The following is a 21792-nucleotide window of genomic DNA, read 5'->3' on the forward strand; positions in this document are numbered from 1 at the left end:
TTCCTCCCCGGTAGTCACAAAATAGAGGGATTAGGTGTGCCTCAATGGGCCATCACTTGCAGGATAGGGGGTGGAGCTGAGCACAGCCCCACTTACACCTGAACAGGCTGTGTCATGTCTCTACACAAAAGGCATAACAACCCTGTATTGTCACTGCAGCCAGATTGGAGCCAGAGCAGGGGAGTCAGAAAATGTCATGCAGTTCAAAGAACCTTTCCGGAATCTTCTCCCACCTTCCAGAAGAATGGAACCAGGATATAAATAAAGGACCTTCAGACCCACTCTTCAGTTCACTCCTGGAGCTGCAGAAGGACTCTCAGAGGCCTGGTGCTGTCACCTGATATGCACTCTGACAGATTATTGATGTTCCTAGGAGGGCTGCTTTGCTGCCTAGATCCTGTCTTGAGCAGTCAGAGGCCAGCCGTGCTGTTGAACCCTGCATCTTCATCTGCATCCAGGATTGCCGGAAATAACTCCAAGGGCATGTTTGCTGGCCTCCTGTTCAGAGCCACAGGACATAAAAGATTCCACCATCTTGAACCCACACCTGGAACCAGCCTGAGTGAGTCCCGAACCCACAAGAGGTGTCCTACCAGTCCTGGACACTTGGTTGTGGTGCTAAATGTGCCAATTTCCAAAACTGATCACATAAGCCCTGATTGCAAGTGCACCAGTAAATTCTGACTTGTGTGTAAACTATGTTTACGCGCGGGTCGGAATCACAATTTTAGCTGCATTTAATGCATCTGATAATTACTGGATGCATTAAATACCTCAGCTGTTGATTTAAAAGGAAAAGTTGTACTGTATTTACAGCACCATGCAGATGTTGGTGTGCTAGACAAAAATCTGCATGTTATTTCCCACAAACTCATGGTAGGTATTATTTATTGCACATGATATAAAATGTACCCTGTGGTATCATTGTTTATTATGAGCAATAAATAATGCCTAAGCTCATATTCAACGTATTAGAACCAATGTGACCAAAAAGTGCTTTAGAAACAGAAGTAGATTGGGGCATACCTGTTTGCCTATCCTTCCGAGGTGCATCGCCGAGAGGATTGACTTCGCTGCTTATCCTCCTACATTATTCTCAACCGCAGCAAATACTTTTTATTGGTCCTCTACCAAATGGATATCCAACCTTGTGGAACTGTTTTCGGCTGCAGTCATTTGCCTTGTCCCACAGGAGATTTTCGACTTCCATTTCAGCAACTAAGTCCAAAGGTAAAAATCTTCACTGTGGCTTTGCTCCATGGTCATCCAATGACGACACACACTCCTTGGACACTCATGCAGCCTTGCCCCGCTGAACTTCTACCCTCTCAAACATTTTTCTTCACAAACTTTTCAAAGTCTGAAGGTAAACGCTGACTAGTCCCTATCCACTTCTTGTATCCTTGCTCCTCACAGTTGGCTTAACTTTCGACGTTGACCTTGTCATGCATGACCAGATGTCCGCTGTTGGCGCTTTGATGATTTAAGTGCTAAATTTCACACAAAAAATTATAAATTCATAACCCTGATTCTACTAACTGGATTTTTTTGTTTTGGTGTCAAATAATTTATTAAAATGTACTCTGTCTTTCTCAATTGGTTTGGGATTTTTCTTATGCTGTGTTTCCACTTACTTACTGTATGTGTGCTTTACACATTGCCTCTAAGTTAAGCCTGCATCCTTTTTGTGGCAAGCTAACCATGGTTGAGCACAGTAATACTACTGATGCCACAATTCCACCAAACAAGTGGGTTGATCATTTCCAGGAAATTTACAACAATTGAGGGGGGCGTCTGACACTGTAGACTGTGGTCACCACATAAAAGGGGCTGCCAGAAAACTAGACCCACTGACAATTTAGGAAGTCACAAAGGACCTAGATTTACCAATGAAAAATAAGGTGTCTGGTCCCGATGGTATACCGGCGGACCTCTTCCTGGTCAAACCTGCCCTTTGGCTCCCAATTTTAACTAACATTCTATGCTGTGTCACAGTTACAGGCCCCTCCGCCTCGTGGTCAACGGCAATAATTATTCCCATTTTGAGAAAGGGAGACAGGTCACCCCCCTAATGCTACCGTCCAATTTCACGAATTGACACAACATGCAAGCTGATGAGCAGGGTTTTACTCGACCGTCTTGGGAAGTTGGATAGCAAAAAAGGGGAAATTTGTGGATATTCAATATGGTTTTAGAAGGGGCCTTGGCACTGTGGAACAATGCCTTGACCTTCATTTGGTGATTGGCAAGTACACCATGGCAAAAAACACCAACCTTTGTCTGGGATTCATGGACCTGACATCGGCCTTCGTTTGTGTCATGAGAGGTAAATTATGGCAAGAGATGCTAGGAATCGGCATAGATGTCGCCTAGGTCCATTTTCTTGAGGAAATATAAATTTTTGGTCAAGTTGTGTTCCCTATCGTGTACCCCACCGTCTCCATGTACCAGCTTAAAGTGCATGTAACTTCCCTCCTGTGCCAGCTATGAAGACGCAAATACATTTGCGTCCAACGTTAACATGTCCTCTTTCAGACCCACCCTGAATGGGTTGAATAGTCCGTTCCTAAGTATGCTATGCCAACGTCTTTTTGTAGTGTACTTTACACGTTTTTCAGCTCTGGCGAAGTAGGCCCTGAGTTCTGCCATCGAGCCTTTATCCTGGCTTCTGACTCTGAAAGCCTCAGCCCAGGCTGCCTCTGTACCCGTGACCTCTGACTTACTTCCAGCACGGCCCACCGCGCTCAGCTCAGCCTGCTGCCTGCCAAGACTGACTTCAACCTTCGAATTATCTGTTCCGCTCCTCGAAAATGCATTCCTGCCTACTAGTTTAAGTAAACATCCCCCCAGCTGCAGAGCAGAAGGGCCCGGCCTCACTGTCTCCGTGCAAGTAATTCATAGCCTCTGTTACCATGCTCCCATGGAAGGCCCATGCCCCCACGCTTCTCATGCAGACACTTAGGCGCTTATACACGCACTCACAGTCAGTATAGAATAGCTTCTGCCCCAGAGACCTTTTCCGTTCAGATAATATGGTTCCCAAACATCAGATATCAGATATGATAGAAGTACGAGTTGATCTGACATGCCAGACTTCTGTCTCTTTCCGCCAGTGTAAATGTCAAGTCCCCTGCACCCTCCAGTTTCCACGTCAATCACACGTCATGCAGCTGCGCGCGCATCCAGGCCTCAGATTTCTGCTGACATTACAAGATTCTGCTTTGTTGCCACCCACTTATGATACCTATCTGTGACGTTTCTAGCACACAACTCTATGTTCACGCCTAGTTCACGCCTTCTGAATACGTATCACTACCACGTGGATGCTGTTATCTTGTTTCTCTCAGCTGTTACGCCTACTGTATTGGTTTCTATAATGTAACTTAAGTATATAAGCTATGTATTGTCAATAAAATGCGGCTCTATCCCTTCCTGAACCCTCGTGGTTGCAGGAACATGATATCCAGTTCTAGAACGATTCCTTTTTAAGGAATAAAACCCCTAAGAACTCTAACACCACGGACTCTGCCTTTTTTCTTTCCGATTGAGTTATTATTGATTAAGTACTTACCTGCATAGAAATTAAGACGGTAAATCAAATATTTACCACAATATTTTGGCGCCCGAACAGGGACCCCTCCCCCACCCCACGCGCCGGTTGGTGCGTTGCAAGCTCTGTCCCCTGCCATCAGTTAGACGGAAACTACGCGTACCGGCAGGATTTCCTGTATCTCCCTCTGATCCACGGAGGTGACGAAGACTGCAATCAGCACCCAGACGAGGCGGTGAGGAGTGCGGAGGATCCCGACCAGAGCCTAGCCGAAAGAAGCAAGGTCCGAGGTGTCAAGAGGCCCACCAGTTTCCGAAGTATCCACGTGTCGAGTCGAGTCGAGTCCGGTCCAGTCCAGTCGAGTTTTCCGAGGCCTTCTGTTTCCGTGCTTCCCGGTGAGTACCATTGCTGGGACGTATCTAGACGGGTTTGGGTACACAAGTCCGGTCTGCACTGTTTTAGACAGTGTATCTGTACTGTTTAGCAGTACATCAGTTATTCAAGTTTTTGCATTGTCTCTGACAGTGTATCTGTGCTGTTTAGCAGTACATCCGGTATAGGGGGTAGTCATATATGTCTCAAATGTCTTTTCATGTGATTAATGTCGTGGTATGAGTGTGACTGTTTTTATGTGCATTATTGTGTTCTTGTGTAACTAGCTGTATTCAGTATTAAGTAGCAAGGATTGAGCATTCAGTACTAAGTAAACAAGATGCCGTTTTTCAACAAGTTAAAGCAGATAGGAACTAGGAAAGGGATACTAGAGGAAGAAATTCCTATCCCCCCTAGGGACACTCCTGGAAATTTTATGTACCACAAGCATGGCTTAGATGCCATATTGTATCTAGATTTATGGGCCGATTATACTAAGCATCTAGACGAAAGACACAGATGGCCTGTTACCGGAACATGGGATGCCGAGTGCATCATGAAGGTAGAGGAAGCACTATGGAAAAAGAAAGCCAGACAATCTCAGAAAGACGCCATAGAGTTTTGGCGTAAGGAATCACATAAGCGTGCTGAAAAAGCACTACGTACAGAAGACAGACTTAAAGAATCAGATAAAGCCCAAGAAAACGAATTAGTTACTGAAGGGATCCGAGTAAAATCAGAGCAAATAGACCGCGCACGAAACAATCTCGTAAATGGCATGTATCTCGTGGCTGAGGGTTCGCCTGAGGCCACTTCAGAAATACCGAAAAATCTGCCGCCACCATTGGTTCCAACTAAAGTAACTCACAGGACCACTAAAGACATATTTCTGAATTCCTACCTAGAGGATGTAGCACCCGCTTATGCCAATCTGCCTGTCCGCGTCCCGCCTACTGACGGTGACGGGGGTGGCAACCCGCCTCCAGACCATAACCCGCCACAACTGCAACAGGGTTTCCCCGTTCGACAGCCCATCATTCCTCCACCTCCACCACTTCCCGCACCTAAAGTTGATCTACCGAAACCGCTTATACCTGATCCTACTAAGAGACAAGTTCAAGTACAGATACAGACTCCACAGAGAAATAATGTCCATGCTTCCGCCTCAGGAGGTGCGACCGGGGGTCACCAGACCCCGCCCCCAACACACAGATTACACCTTAGGGATATGCAGAATCCTTTTATACTCCAATCACCCCGTCTCGACATACTCAAAGAACCTCTCCAAGTTTGCAGATACGATCCAGTACCCGGTAAAGACGATAGGATGTTTTTAGCATCACTACGCTTACGACATGCTGCAGATTACCTATTGTTATTATCAGGAATGAAAGAGCACCTAGATAGAATATATCACTTTGTCCAGACTGGGCAAGACCCTGAAAGTATTAAGGATGCCATGGCGCATCAGAAAGTTGACATTCAAGCATATATACTACGTTTTTTTATAAATTGCGTAATCAGAGAACGAGACAGGCCTGGGACAGAACAGGATGAATTAGATGCACTCAACAAATGGGGTCAAAATATATCTGAAGGAAAGCATGATAAAGGGAGTTGCATAGCCAGTATGTACAAGAGAATAAGAAAAGCAGTGATAGAAATACACGAAAAAGAGAAAGAAAAAGCTTCCTCTGAGGAGGAAGAAGAACCTGAAGAACCAGAAAGGACTACAGATACGATAGCGTATGTAGGTAAGGGAACTTACCTTAGGAAAGGCATTCGTCCAGAAAGCAAGAGAGTTTTTCTCTCTGGCATAACAAAACCGAATTCTCCTGAACATCAGTTCCAAGAGACTGATAAAAGGCTTCGAGACCGAATAGGGTACCATGTACTAAATTCTATGGATGAACAAGAACTGGCCCGGTCAGCAGTATTATGGGCTGACAATCCGAACTGGAAAGGGGCGACCATTCAGTCCCCCCGAACGTATGGTGGAGTACCACGATCCCCCCGGGAAGCCATCTTGGGTGGGAGGCGAGCCTCGGCTGGTATGCCCGAAGCGGCGTAGCCGGGGCGCGCCTTTTTCCCGCCCTGGAGTGGGCTGGCCTAGACACTGACGTGGCCGGCCACGCCCTTTGGGGCAGGCAGGGGCGGGTGTACGCCCGCCCTGAAGACGGATAAAAGGAGCAACAAGCCAAGAAAGCATCCTCTTGTTCCTGTGCTCTGAAGCTGCACCTCCTCGCTGCACGAGAGCTCGAGACGGAACGAAGAGCCAATTTTGAGCGTTGTAATCTTTCTTGTTTGTTTTGCAGATACTCTGTCGGAGAATGCCTAAGAAGGCGGGAAAGAGAATGACTACCGACCAGATGCTGCGTGTTCTCATGAAGGAGGTGACCGACCTAAAGAAGCGAATGGCGGATAAAGACGAGGAAGGGGGGCCGAAACGTCCTCTGGCAGGAACAGCTCCAGGTGGAAAAGGCAAGAGGCCCAGAAGGGGAGCAGCGGGGGGAGACGTCCCAGTTCCCTGTAACCCACGTGAGGCACCCATTCCTGTGCCGGAGGAAGGGAATCCGATTCCCGTGGTGGTCACCCCCGTGTCCGGAGAGGATATGCCGCCCGAGCTGGCAGCACAATTAGCAGCGTGGTTGGGTAAAGGTAGCAAGGGCGCCACGGCTGACGACGCGCAGGTGTTGATGAAGCAGCTGCGGGAAACAAGGGAAGTGACGAAGGCGCCATTGCCGGCTGCGGCAGTCGCAGATACAGCTTCCAGTTCAGGTAAGCGGCCTTTGCCGGTTGCGAGGGATGAGTCGGCACCCTCTCGAAGGGAAAAGTTGGGTCAACATGTCCCTCTAGCTATCAAAGAGAAGATATGGGCAGGGGAGTATATAAACATCTTCTCGTTGCTTACCGATCATTATGAGATGGAGCATGTTAAGAGCCAGAAGGAGCTCATGCATCCGAGTGTTTGGCGCGCAAAGATGGCCGCCTTCAAGGTAAATGAAAACATTGGCAATTGGGGCAAAGCATGGGGGGTTTTTACATCCATCTTGGGTGAACGGAGGCCCGAATTGCTGCCCGAATTGCCGATTTATCAGTCACGGATCATGGGGTATTCTGTATCACACGAGGGCAATCATTGGTTCTGTTACGATAATATTTTCAGAAAAGCGAAAGAGCATGATAGAAACTTAACTTGGGATTGTTATGATTCTGTGTCCTGGTCCAAAATGGAGGACTCTGGTATGTTGAAAGTGCCATTAGTAGGGAGTAATGTTGGTGAATCCTCCCGCCAATATGCGGGGACGCCCTTTCGATCAGGTACGAGTAACGACAATCACTCAAGGCCAATCGGCAACACAGGTAAAAGGGGGGTATGTTGGAACTTTAACAGGGGAAAATGTACTAGGCCCCAGGGGTCATGCAAATTTAGGCACGAGTGTAGTGGGTGTGGGCAATCATCCCATCCTGAGTCCATGTGCAGAGCCAAAACTGGTGATAACGGGGGTAGAGGAGGCGCCAAACAGGTCTGACATAGTCCGAGGGGCGCCTTTACCTACTCCAATTGATACCATGGCAATGATTCCCTGGCTCAGCGAATACCCGGATCACGCTTCCGCTCGGGTGTTGCGGAACGGGTTTTCATATGGTTTCCGCATCCCAGTGGGGGATTTTCAGGGTATAGCAAAATGTAAAAACCAGATATCGGTCCTGCAGCATACGACCGTGGTACAAGAAAAGATCGGGAAAGAGGTGGCTCGAGGTCGAGTCGCCGGTCCATTTAATGTGCCACCAGTGGCTAACTTTGTTTGTTCCCCTTTAGGGGTGGTCCCCAAGAAGGACCCGGGTGAGTTTCGGCTGATACATAATTTATCAGCCCCACGTGGTCTTTCCGTAAACGATGCGATAGACCCAGAAGTGTGTTCGGTGCGGTACGCATCCTTCGATGAGGCCGTAGCCATATTGAATCGCCTGGGGCCCGGTGCGCTGATGGCAAAATCTGATATCGAGTCAGCGTTCCGGTTGCTCCCGGTACATCCAGACGATCAGCGTCTCCTTGGTTTCATGTTTCAGGGTCACTATTACATGGATAGGTGTATGCCGATGGGGTGCTCTATATCTTGTGCCTATTTCGAAAAGTTCAGTTGCTTCCTGCAATGGGTCTTCACAAAGAAGACGGGGTTTCAACATGTTATGCATTATCTCGATGACTTTTTGTTTCTGGGGGCAGCCGGCGATCCGGAATGTGGGCAGGCTTTGACTGCATTTTGTGTCTTGATGAATCAGTTTGGCGTGCCACTGGCACCAGGTAAGACTGTGGGTCCCTCGACTTGCCTCGAGTTTCTGGGGATCGAGCTCGATTCCGAAGAAGGTTGTTTTCGTTTACCAGGTGACAAAGTGTTAAGATTCAGGGCATCCCTGCAGATGTGTATAAGTGAGTCTAAGGTTAAGCTACATCAATTACAGCAATTGGTGGGACAGTTGAATTTTGCCCTAAGAGTTATACCGATGGCCCGCCCCTTTTCTCGCTCGATCGCCCAAGCCATGGTCGGCCTGAAGGAGGGTCATCATCACACAAGGCTCTCGGCAGAGGTTCGCCAGGACATGCGCATTTGGTTGGCATTTCTGGCGGATTTCAATGGTCAAATTGTCTGGAACAAACCGGCCGTGTCCTCTGAGGAGCTGGGGCTGTGGACAGATTCGGCAGGGAGCATTGGTTTTGGTGCCATATTCGGCACTCAGTGGTCGGCACAAAAATGGCCGTCATGGTGGCATGATAGTGGACTGACAAGTAACATTGCTTTCCTAGAACTTTTTCCCATTCTGGTGGCCCTGAGAACTTGGCCCGAGGGATTCAGAGATCACTCTGTGGTATTCTGGTCTGATAACATGACCGTTGTTGAGTGTATCAATAGCCAGGCAGCACGATGCAAATGGATTCTGAGATTGCTCAAGGAAATCGTATTACTATGTATGCAATTGAATGTGCTATTTAGGGCAAGACATGTCCCGGGGGTGATGAACCAGGCGGCTGATGCGCTTTCTCGTTTTCGTATGCAGGCCTTCTGGGGTTTTCTGCCCACAGCGGACCCTGTGGCGGCACCCTTTCCCGAAGCTCTCTGGTCTCTCGGTGCCCCGAACTTCGTAACCTCGTGGGAGAGAGTTTAGCACCCAGGACGAAAAAGGCATATGAAGGGGCGTTCCGATCCTATTGGGCCTTTTTGGGGGCGGCTAGGGGGGAGCTTTGGGGCCAGGAAGAGTCTGTAGTAAACTTTCTGCTGTCTTTACATCAGGCAGGCAAATCAGTGGCTACGGCCCAGAGGCATCGGGCCGCCATTTCCTTTGTGGCTAGGGCTAATGGGATCCAGGACCCGACAGCGTCTTTCATTGTGCAAAAAGCGCTACGTGGGTGGCAACGCCTTGAGGGTCGCAAAGTAGATGAAAGACGCCCGATAGGTTTGGATAGGTTGGCCCTGTTACTATCCAGACTCCCTGCAACATGTTCATCCCAGTATGAAACAGTGTTATTCTGAGCCGCTTTTACGCTGGCATTCCATGGGGCTATGCGGGTGAGCGAACTAGTGGCGAGGAACAAGCAGGATGTGATGGGGGGACTGTGCCGAGAGCACGTTCAGATCAGAGGGGAGACAATGACTGTCTCGTTTGTCAGGTCCAAGACCGATCAGGGTGCGATGGGTGATTGCATAATCATACAAAGGATTCCCGGGTCCTCCATGTGCCCGGTGAGTTGTGTAGAGGAATATTTAGCACAAAGGGTGGCATCATGGGGGGGGACCTTGTTGAGACACGCTGACGCCACCCCACTGACGAGGTTTCAGTTTCAGCGGGTGCTTGCGATGTCGATTACTGCTGCGGGCTTGAACCCGGGCGAGTTTGGGACCCATTCCTTTCGGATAGGGGCTGCTACAGAGGCTACAGCCAGGGGTCTGAATGTTGAACAAGTTAAACATGTGGGGCGTTGGTCCTCCAATTGTTATAAAAGGTATGTGCGGTTGCACATGTTGTGAAGCTATAATGATGTACTCACGCTTCTTGTTTTTGTTTGGTTTCAGTTGCGCGAGCCTACGAGGCGGGGCGAACTATGCAGTCGACCCAACACCGGGCCAGCGGTCAGACTTCACCGGCTGTGAAAAAGGAGGTGTGGGTCGTGGGCCACTCATACGTGAGGCGTGCCGCGGACGTATTCAAAGCAGGTGACATGATTCACGTGGCTGGGGAATACGGGTACAGGGTGTCCTTCTACGGAAAGGGCGGACTCTGTATTGACCAGTTTCAATCATTTTTTGAGGGTTTGCTAGGGCGGACGAGGTCACCGCCGTCTATAGTCATAGTACATCTTGGGGGCAATGATTTGGTCACCACTGGTAGACGACTTCTTCTTGAGGCAATGCTTTCCACTGTAAGTTGGTTGGCAAGGAGAGTTCCAGGGTGCACGATTGCATGGTCCCATTTGATCCCACGAAAAGTATGGCGGGGGGCTATTTCTGTTTCTGCTCTGAATCATTCAGTAAGGAAAATTAATAACAAAGTGAGTAGATTGTTCCGTTCCAATACACTGCATTCTATTTCGCATGGTTGTATTACTGGTGACAGTATGTATCTGGGGGATGGTGTTCATTTGTCCCGGGTGGGGAACGAGTTACTCATAGGGGACTGTATAGCTTGGCTACAGACTTTAAGACATGACCTTTAGGTAGGAGTGTTGTGGGGGGTCCGGATAGCCGGTCAACTATCCGGCCTGTGGCGGTAAGGTCATGATCGGTGAGCACTAATTGGTAGATCCCTATGAGTGGGCGTCACCCATTACGGATGGGAGCGCTCGAGGGAGGTGGCCATTGGCCCCTCAACGGGGAGGCGGTCCCTTCTAAGGATGGGCCGCCGAAAGGAAAGGAAAGGCGGTCAAGGCCCCTTCCTGGGTAGGAGGGGTTACAGCCCCCTCCTGGAGAATTTCCCGGGGCCATGTCATCTGCGACGGCAGATGTGGTAAGTTGTGTGGGGTTTGGGAGGGGGGTCTACGCTACCTTCTAGATACCTCACACGAGTCCTCGAACGACCTTTAAGTGGCGTCGAGTTTAATGGGGCCCCCGTCAAGTCAAGGGAAATTGGTAGTTGCACTTGAGGTACGCCTCTGTGCGGTCGCCCCTCACAAGTGAGGGGGTCATTTCTGGTTTAGGGATCTTGACACCGGTTACGACCTTGCCGTTGGCCCTTAAACGTTAGGATGTACAATTTCAAATTGCAAGTTAATATTTTGTAGGATGTTAGTTCGGCTAGGAGAACCTTTGTATTAGAGAATATGTTAAGGTTAGCCAAACATCGCAAATGTGGTAATGAAATTGTACATAATATGAAACTGTTATTTTAATGTTTTAATTTTGTTTCATATTTTAATAAATACGGCCGGGAGGGTCACTCCCTCCCGTCTTCCAAAAGTTCAGAACTGTTTCCGGTTTCCCATCCTTGGGGATTGTGTTGCGAGGGGGTGGCGGGTATCTCAGCCATATGGAAAGGGGCGACCATTCGGTCCCCCCGAACGTATGGTGGAGTACCACGATCCCCCCGGGAAGCCATCTTGGGCGGGAGGCGAGCCTCGGCTGGTATGCCCGAAGCGGCGTAGCCGGGGCGCGCCTTTTTCCCGCCCTGGAGTGGGCTGGCCTAGACACTGACGCGGCCGGCCACGCCCTTTGGGGCAGGCAGGGGCGGGTGTACGCCCGCCCTGAAGACGGATAAAAGGAGCAACAAGCCAAGAAAGCATCCTCTTGTTCCTGTGCTCTGAAGCTGCACCTCCTCGCTGCACGTGAGCTCGAGACGGAACGAAGAGCCAATTTTGACCCACCCACCAGCCCCTGAGGACAGCTACTTGTTGTGAATAAAGTTTTTTGATGTGGTAACTCTATTTTCTTTCAGGTTGTGATGACTGTCGTGATATTTTGAATCTGCAATAAAGATGGTCATGTGTTGGATGTTTTCAAATAAAGTATTTGCACTAGTGTTGATCAATAATCATGCTTATAATATATAATTCTTTAGTAATTTAGTAATTTAGATAGTTTGTCGTATTTATTGTCGGGCGGTAAGGTCATGATCGGTGAGCACTAATTGGTAGATCCCTATGAGTGGGCGTCACCCATTACGGATGGGAGCGCTCGAGGGAGGTGGCCATTGGCCCCTCAACGGGGAGGCGGTCCCTTCTAAGGATGGGCCGCCGAAAGGAAAGGAAAGGCGGTCAAGGCCCCTTCCTGGGTAGGAGGGGTTACAGCCCCCTCCTGGAGAATTTCCCGGGGCCATGTCATCTGCGACGGCAGATGTGGTAAGTTGTGTGGGGTTTGGGAGGGGGGTCTACGCTACCTTCTAGATACCTCACACGAGTCCTCGAACGACCTTTAAGTGGCGTCGAGTTTAATGGGGCCCCCGTCAAGTCAAGGGAAATTGGTAGTTGCACTTGAGGTACGCCTCTGTGCGGTCGCCCCTCACAAGTGAGGGGGTCATTTCTGGTTTAGGGATCTTGACACCGGTTACGACCTTGCCGTTGGCCCTTAAACGTTAGGATGTACAATTTCAAATTGCAAGTTAATATTTTGAAGGATGTTAGTTCGGCTAGGAGAACCTTTGTATTAGAGAATATGTTAAGGTTAGCCAAACATCGCAAATGTGGTAATGAAATTGTACATAATATGAAACTGTTATTTTAATGTTTTAATTTTGTTTCATATTTTAATAAATACGGCCGGGAGGGTCACTCCCTCCCGTCTTCCAAAAGTTCAGAACTGTTTCCGGTTTCCCATCCTTGGGGATTGTGTTGTGAGGGGGTGGCGGGTATCTCAGCCATAATATACAATGATGACACAGTAGCGCAGACATTTCTGAACCTTTCCCCAGACGAGCAGAAATTAGCAGGTGTTTACATGATTCAGCACCTCCTCACGTTATACAGAAACCAACATTCTGATCCAGGTCCCTTACACGATACATTAGAAGCACTACTCATGGATAGATGGAGAGGTCTAAGTACCAAGTTAATACAAATAATTCTAGAACAACGACATAGATATAACACTTTCTTAAGCTCCGAATATGTTCCCGCTCCGCCCCCAGAAAGAAAAATGTATCATATGGAGCGTCTGCATGGCATTGAAAGTCAGAACCCCTTACGAGAAGTACATCCAGTTATGGGTGCCGATCATAACTTGAAACGTGTGTATGTACACACGCCTCTGACCAAGTTAGAACTGTTAGAAATGAAGAAACTAGTACCGTGTCATGATAAAGACCCTGCAGGTTTTCATAGAGAACTTAAAGACATGTTACTGATGGGGGATTACACATATGAAGATATCATGAAAATGTTAAAGGTACTGCTGCCCACGGGCATCTACGAGAAACTCAAGGAAAAAGAATGGGAGGTGGGAGAGAAAAAGATTGTATGGGCAGAAATAGAAGACGAGGAGGAAAAACGTATCCCAGGGCTAGGCCTTGGGGAGAAAACTAAAGCATTACCAGGTTTGATAGTACAGGTTCTGCCAAGATTACTGACAACTAGAAAGGAAGATTGGGACGCAATCTCAGCATGTAAACAGAAACCCGATGAAGATACTAGTGACTTCTATTCAAGATTCGAGAAATGTTTCATTATTAATAGTGGTCTTAAACCAAGTAGCGAGTCGTACCCGCATCTTTTTGTATCAAAGTTAGTCGAGAATTCCCTGTTAGCAGTTAAAAACCGTGTATACAAGGTTGAGAGTACATGGCAAGCAAATACGCCGTCACAGATGTTACAAATGTTACAATACCATCAGAACAGAATTAGAGAAGAACAGGATCATGAACAGAAACGTATGAAAGACAGGAAAATGAAAATGTTAGTGGCCCAATCAGTTCCAGCCGACGGCCAGAGAAAGGGTACGACCCAGACAGGTCACGCCGCAGCTCCCGTTAAAGGGACATGCAATTATTGCAAGCAGCCAGGTCACTACGTACATGAATGTCCAGTTCTGAAACATAACATAGCAACAGGTAAAACTAAAGAGAGACCGCATCCACCAAGACAAGATCAGGCCCAGCAACAGACTTCACAGAATACACAGCCTATGCATGCTTCATCTCATACAGCACAGACAGTAGCGGTACCACAGCCACAGCCCATTGCCGCGACCCAGCAAGTTTCACAACAGATGTACCAGTATGCCCAATCTGCTTACCCCGATTACCAACGATACACATGAAACAGCCTAGAGAGGGAGTTTGGCTTGCCTCCTATTGAAATTCCTGTAGATCAAGAGGGTCCTTATGTACACAGTCAAGTATTGGGAAAAGACAGAAAGTTTTTAATTGACACAGGGGCAAGCCGCACAACAATCAGCCATGACGAAGTCCCAGGGGCACCCCTCTCAGGCTCACAGAATGTTTCCCTTGGTTTTTCAGGACAGCCCATTGTAAATGAGGTATCAGAACCAGTCCCCCTGGCTGTGGGTCCATTATCACGAGTTACAGACCTATTACTGACGAAATCTTGTCCAGAAAATCTGTTAGGAATAAAGACATTGAAGGCTCTAGGAGCCGTAATATGTTGTTCTCCGGAGGGAGTTAGACTCTTTCTGCGAGATTTCAAGGGTCACTATGTATTACGAGAATTTGATGTCAGATTGAAAAATGTACCAGATCACTTGTGGGCACAAGGCCCAACTGACGTAGGTTGTATGCATGTCACACCATACCGTGTTACACTCAAGCCAGGAGTTGTTTTACCCCGAATCAGACAATACAAGTTACCACCCGATGCTGTAGTGGCTTTACTGGAAATAATTGAAGAGCTCATTGCCCAAGGAGTGGTCGTAGAGACCGACTCCAATATCTGTAATTCACCCATCATTCCGATTCTTAAACGTACTGATCCCAATGCACCGCCAGTATATCGGCTGGTGATTGATTTAAGAGAACTGAATAAATGCATTGTTCCACAGTATCCTGTGGTCCCCGATATCTCTTCCCTATTGACTGCTATTGATTCTGAAGCAACGTTCTTTACTGTAATTGACCTCAAGAACGCCTTCTTTAGTGTACCCATTGATCCAGAGAGCCAATACCTCTTCGGATTCAGTTTAAATGGACGAAGTTTCAAATTTTCCCGCGCACCTCAAGGATTCACAGAAAGCCCCAGCATCTATAGTCAAGCACTGAAAAGACAACTAGATTGTATTCAAATGCCAGTTAACACCGCTTTACTGCAATACGTCGATGATCTGCTGATCACCGCACGAAGTGAGCCCGAATGTGAACAAGCATCACTGACAGTTTTACATTTTTTGGCCGACAAGGGACACAAGGTGTCTCCTTCGAAGCTACAATTCTGTGTTCAGCAAGTTGTGTACTTGGGTCACTTGCTGTCCAAAGTGGGGAGACAGCTCACTCCCGATCGCATTCAGTTAATTGTAAATATGTCACAACCCCAGACACAAAAGGAAGTGCGGGCCTTTATAGGCCTCACCTCGTACTGCAGACAATGGATCCCTCAGTATGCATTTCTAGCTAAACCACTCATTCAGTTAACGACACAGGAGGCAGCGACTTCGACTGTCCTCCCTTGGACTCAGGAACACACACAAGCCTTTGAAGAATTAAAGAAAGCATTATGCCAAGCACCAGTTTTAGCGACACCATGTTACAGCAAACCTTTTACACTTTTTGTTACAGAACGTGATGGTACAGCGTTGTCTGTCCTCACCCAAGATCAAGCAGGTTCACATAAGCCTTGCGCTTATTTTTCAAGTACATTGGATTCAGTAGCCCAGGCACTCCCTGCGTGCTTGAAATCAGTAGCAGCAACAGCCTTAGCAATCAGACAGAGCGATTCAATTGTATTAGGACATCAATTAACAGTACAAGTTCCACATTCTGTAGAGGTTCTTTTAAACAGAACCCATACTCAACACTTGACTATAGCACGACTGACAGGTTACGAATTAACACTATTTCAGCCACACATAGAAATCAGACGCTGTAGCATTCTGAACCCCGCAACATTGTTACCTTCGATTATGACAGATCCAGCCCCGCATGATTGTATAGAGGTCATTAATGCAGTAACAAAGCCTCGACGAGACTTAACAGATGTTCCATTGACAAATCCAGACCTGACACTTTATGTGGATGGTTCATGTATGAGAACAAGTACAGGAGAATTAGTGGCCGCGTATGCAGTGACCACTGAAACCGAAGTCAAAGAAACATATCGTATTGATACACTGTCCGCTCAAGCGGCGGAGCTCATTGCTCTGACCCGAGCTTGTATACTAGCCAAGAACAGAAATGTTAACATATACACTGATTCCCGTTATGCGTTCGGAGTCGTACACGACTTCGGCATGTTATGGCAAGAACGAGGTTTCTTGACCTCTCATGGTGCCAAGATCCAACACGGTCCCCTCATTCAAGCACTGTTAGAAGCAATACATCTGCCTTCAGGCATATCCATCATGAAGTGTAAAGCACATACTAAAGTTACAGATTCTGTTTCCCAGGGTAACGACCTGGCAGACCAGACAGCAAAACATACAGCATTGACTCACACCCAGACAACTGACGTGACAAAGACAATAGTACCGACACATTGTATGACAGTCAGGGATCCTGCACTAGATGTAATCGATATTCAGACACATGCTACTCCAGATGAAATAAAGAAATGGACTGAACTAGGAGGGATCCAGACAGATCAAGGTTGGATGACGAAGGGAAAATCTACATGGTTTCTCCCTGACTCTATGGTTCAAGTCATAATCAATACAGCACATAGTCCAGCACATCTAGGAGAGAAAGCGATGTTAGACAGTTTACAGAATCTCTGGTGCAATAAACACTTACGAGCAGCAGCAAAACAGAAAGTGCGTACTTGCATGATCTGTTGTCAGTTCAATCCAGGTAAAAGCGTCCCCGTAGAGCAAGGTGGATTCCATCCTCCCGATCACCCTTTTGAAGTCCTCCAGATGGATTATATCCAGATGGACCGCTGTCGAGGATTTAAATATGTCCTCGTAATTGTTTGTGCACTTTCCCGTTGGACCGAAGCATATCCAGTCCCAGATTACACTGCCCCGACCACTGCCAGGCAGCTGGTTCGAGAATTCTTCCCACGATACGGCTTGCCTCGTGTTGTGTACTCAGATAACGGACAGCCATTCTCATCTGAATTAATGAAACAAGTTTCCTTGCTGCTAGGATATCAGTGGAAATTCCATTGTGTCCGACATCCCGAAGCCGCAGGCCTTGTAGAGAGGCATAATCAGACACTAAAGACCCGCCTTGCTAAAATATGTAAAGAGAAAGGGGTCGACTGGATAGTCGCCCTGCCAGTTGCACTGTTCTACATGAAAATGGTTGCCCATTCGAGATCAGGACTATCCCCGTACGAAGTGGTTTTTGGCAGACCACCGAATATGTGGGGGACGCCCATTCCTAAGAAAATTACCGATGTCGATTGTAATATGCTGACAGATTACCTTGCCTCCTTGATGTCTGCACTCCAATCATGTCGTTCACAGGTTGCCGCAGCCTTCCCTGACAACACTGATGTAAAGCCGCATGATGTCCGTCCCGGAGATCTGGTCTTGATTAGGAACTTTGACAGGAAAAGTCCGCTGGAGCCCCGCTGGAAAGAGCCGAAGACCGTCCTTCTTACTACGAGGACCGCGATAAAGGTGGAAGGCAGAAAGGGGTGGATACATACGAGTCATATTAAAAGGTGCAATGAACTGAAACCAGACCCAGACTCGTCCACCCCCTCCAAAGACTGTATTGAGCCTAGTGACTTTAAAGTTCCCGAACAAGAGAAAACTCCCCAAGAGGAGTATAAACTGAAACTCCGATCTAGCAAGTCAGACAGTTTAATTGTTTAAGTCCTCCCCTAGGTGAATCGGTTAAATAGTTTCTGACATGTATCCCCTAGATCGAGATAAAGAGAGAGACAACTCAAGAAACATACATATTGCAAATCACTTCGCAGTCACTGTATAGTGACATTATTGATTATGTTTTTTCTAAGTCTTCTGATTATTGTTGCCAGTATACTGCTTCCTATCTATTACCCCATTTTCAAGCGTGAACAATCTGCTTACAATGTTTCTGCTGAACATTCTTTTAGTGAATTACCTCCCTACGAACTTTCTTACAGACTTGCGCTGCGCAACAACACATTCATTAGTATGTTACATCACTCCCATCAGACTAACAATGCTACAAACTGCTGGATATGTGGCCGACTCCCTCCCTACCAGAAATACAAGGGAGCTCTGCCCCTCTTTCCGTACCCGTTCACTCACAATGGCTCCTGTGGTGCATGATTTAGAATAATTAATTCCTTAGATCCTGATATTGCTGTTTTCAAAGGGAGCTGGGTTTGGGGAAACTTGAACTTAGTTTTGCTTAATGTCTGTTACCCTGACAAGAAGGGACTCCCCACTAGAATAGGAACTGATCTAGAAAATGAAGTATATGGATTAGGTAATTATACAATTAACCTTATGATTCTTACTGTTGAATCCGAAGCTGCACCAGTTCTCCCCGCTATGTCAGTATTACCAGTCACTGGTGAATTATGTATCAGTAAGAAAGGTTCAGTACACTTAGGTCATAGTAAATGTACTACTGTGGTCGAATTCAGTGATCATGGTAAATCGTCCTTTAGAGCTACCCGTCATTCCTATTTTGTTTGTGGTCATACCGCATACATACGCTTACCTCCAGATTGGGATGGTACCTGTTATATTGCATTCCTTCTGCCACCTGTTTTTCTAGCTCCTCCTGATTATCACAGAAATACAAATCTAGTAAAGAATAGACTCCGAAGAGATCTCCCGATTGTCGACTACACAGAAACGGCATGGGAACAATACACAGATTTTAATAAAGGATTCTTTTTCTTCTTAGGCCCCGTCCAGAATAGTAAACTAATACGCAGATTAACTAGAACACTTGAAGCAGTAGTAAATGAAACTGCCTCCGCCCTAGGTAACTTAACAGAAGAGCAGTCCGCCATGCGGGTTGTTGTTCTTCAGAACCGTCTTGTTATTGACGTCATCTTGGCAGATAGAGGTGGAGCCTGTAAGGTCATCGGGTCAAGTTGCTGTGTTTTCATTCCAGAAAACGCGCCATCCGTATACAAAGCTATTACACGTCTTCATAAAATTGCAAATCTGATACATCAGAATCCAGGCACCTGGACTTGGTCCGGTTGGTTCTGGACAACGTTAACTGCTTGGGGATGGAAGATCCTATCCTTCCTAGGCATTGGCCTAGTCCTAGTATTCAGTTGTTGCCTGTGCCTACAGTGTGGGCCAGCGATTTGTGGACTGTGCGCCACATCATGCATTGAACATTCCAGTTTTCTCTCAAGACGTGAAAGAAAGAAAGAAGAGCAAATGATGTTACAAGAACAAACTGATCGATTCATGAGGATCGATATATCATGAAGGGTCCGTAGGGAACAAGGAGGGAATGAGGAAATATAAATTTTTGGTCAAGTTGTGTTCCCTATCGTGTACCCCACCGTCTCCATGTACCAGCTTAAAGTGCATGTAACTTCCCTCCTGTGCCAGCTATGAAGACGCAAATACATTTGCGTCCAACGTTAACATGTCCTCTTTCAGACCCACCCTGAATGGGTTGAATAGTCCGTTCCTAAGTATGCTATGCCAACGTCTTTTTGTAGTGTACTTTACACGTTTTTCAGCTCTGGCGAAGTAGGCCCTGAGTTCTGCCATCGAGCCTTTTTCCTGGCTTCTGACTCTGAAAGCCTCAGCCCAGGCTGCCTCTGTACCCGTGACCTCTGACTTACTTCCAGCGCGGCCCACCGCGCTCAGCTCAGCCTGCTGCCTGCCAAGACTGACTTCAACCTTCGAATTATCTGTTCCGCTCCTCGAAAATGCATTCCTGCCTACTAGTTTAAGTAAACATCCCCCCAGCTGCAGAGCAGAAGGGCCCGGCCTCACTGTCTCCGTGCAAGTAATTCATAGCCTCTGTTACCATGCTCCCATGGAAGGCCCATGCCCCCACGCTTCTCATGCAGACACTTAGGCGCTTATACACGCACTCACAGTCAGTATAGAATAGCTTCTGCCCCAGAGACCTTTTCCGTTCAGATAATATGGTTCCCAAACATCAGATATCAGATATGATAGAAGTACGAGTTGATCTGACATGCCAGACTTCTGTCTCTTTCCGCCAGTGTAAATGTCAAGTCCCCTGCACCCTCCAGTTTCCACGTCAATCACACGTCATGCAGCTGCGCGCGCATCCAGGCCTCAGATTTCTGCTGACATTACAAGATTCTGCTTTGTTGCCACCCACTTATGATACCTATCTGTGACGTTTCTAGCACACAACTCTATGTTCACGCCTAGTTCACGCCTTCTGAATACGTATCACTACCACGTGGATGCTGTTATCTTGTTTCTCTCAGCTGTTACGCCTACTGTATTGGTTTCTATAATGTAACTTAAGTATATAAGCTATGTATTGTCAATAAAATGCGGCTCTATCCCTTCCTGAACCCTCGTGGTTGCAGGAACATGATATCCAGTTCTAGAACGATTCCTTTTTAAGGAATAAAACTCCTAAGAACTCTAACACCACGGACTCTGCCTTTTTTCTTTCCGATTGAGTTATTATTGATTAAGTACTTACCTGCATAGAAATTAAGACGGTAAATCAAATATTTACCACAATATTTTGGCGCCCGAACAGGGACCCCTCCCCCACCCCACGCGCCGGTTGGTGCGTTGCAAGCTCTGTCCCCTGCCATCAGTTAGACGGAAACTACGCGTACCGGCAGGATTTCCTGTATCTCCCTCTGATCCACGGAGGTGACGAAGACTGCAATCAGCACCCAGACGAGGCGGTGAGGAGTGCGGAGGATCCCGACCAGAGCCTAGCCGAAAGAAGCAAGGTCCGAGGTGTCAAGAGGCCCACCAGTTTCCGAAGTATCCACGTGTTGAGTCGAGTCGAGTCCGGTCCAGTCCAGTCGAGTTTTCCGAGGCCTTCTGTTTCCGTGCTTCCCGGTGAGTACCATTGCTGGGACGTATCTAGACGGGTTTGGGTACACAAGTCCGGTCTGCACTGTTTTAGACAGTGTATCTGTACTGTTTAGCAGTACATCAGTTATTCAAGTTTTTGCATTGTCTCTGACAGTGTATCTGTGCTGTTTAGCAGTACATCCGGTATAGGGGGTAGTCATATATGTCTCAAATGTCTTTTCATGTGATTAATGTCGTGGTATGAGTGTGACTGTTTTTTATGTGCATTATTGTGTTCTTGTGTAACTAGCTGTATTCAGTATTAAGTAGCAAGGATTGAGCATTCAGTACTAAGTAAACAAGATGCCGTTTTTCAACAAGTTAAAGCAGATAGGAACTAGGAAAGGGATACTAGAGGAAGAAATTCCTATCCCCCCTAGGGACACTCCTGGAAATTTTATGTACCACAAGCATGGCTTAGATGCCATATTGTATCTAGATTTATGGGCCGATTATACTAAGCATCTAGACGAAAGACACAGATGGCCTGTTACCGGAACATGGGATGCCGAGTGCATCATGAAGGTAGAGGAAGCACTATGGAAAAAGAAAGCCAGACAATCTCAGAAAGACGCCATAGAGTTTTGGCGTAAGGAATCACATAAGCGTGCTGAAAAAGCACTACGTACAGAAGACAGACTTAAAGAATCAGATAAAGCCCAAGAAAACGAATTAGTTACTGAAGGGATCCGAGTAAAATCAGAGCAAATAGACCGCGCACGAAACAATCTCGTAAATGGCATGTATCTCGTGGCTGAGGGTTCGCCTGAGGCCACTTCAGAA

General features: G+C 47.2%; 1 protein-coding gene across 1 annotated transcript in view; it reads left to right on the forward strand.

Annotated features, from left to right (window-relative positions):
- The window catches only part of LOC147751297 (leucine-rich repeat neuronal protein 3-like), a 350340-nt gene that overhangs the window by 65936 nt on the left and 262612 nt on the right, over positions 1–21792 (forward strand). The window lies entirely within an intron of this gene.

The sequence above is a fragment of the Lissotriton vulgaris genome, chromosome 1_1, assembly GCF_964263255.1.
Source record: "Lissotriton vulgaris chromosome 1_1, aLisVul1.2, whole genome shotgun sequence".
NCBI lineage: Eukaryota > Metazoa > Chordata > Amphibia > Caudata > Salamandridae > Lissotriton > Lissotriton vulgaris.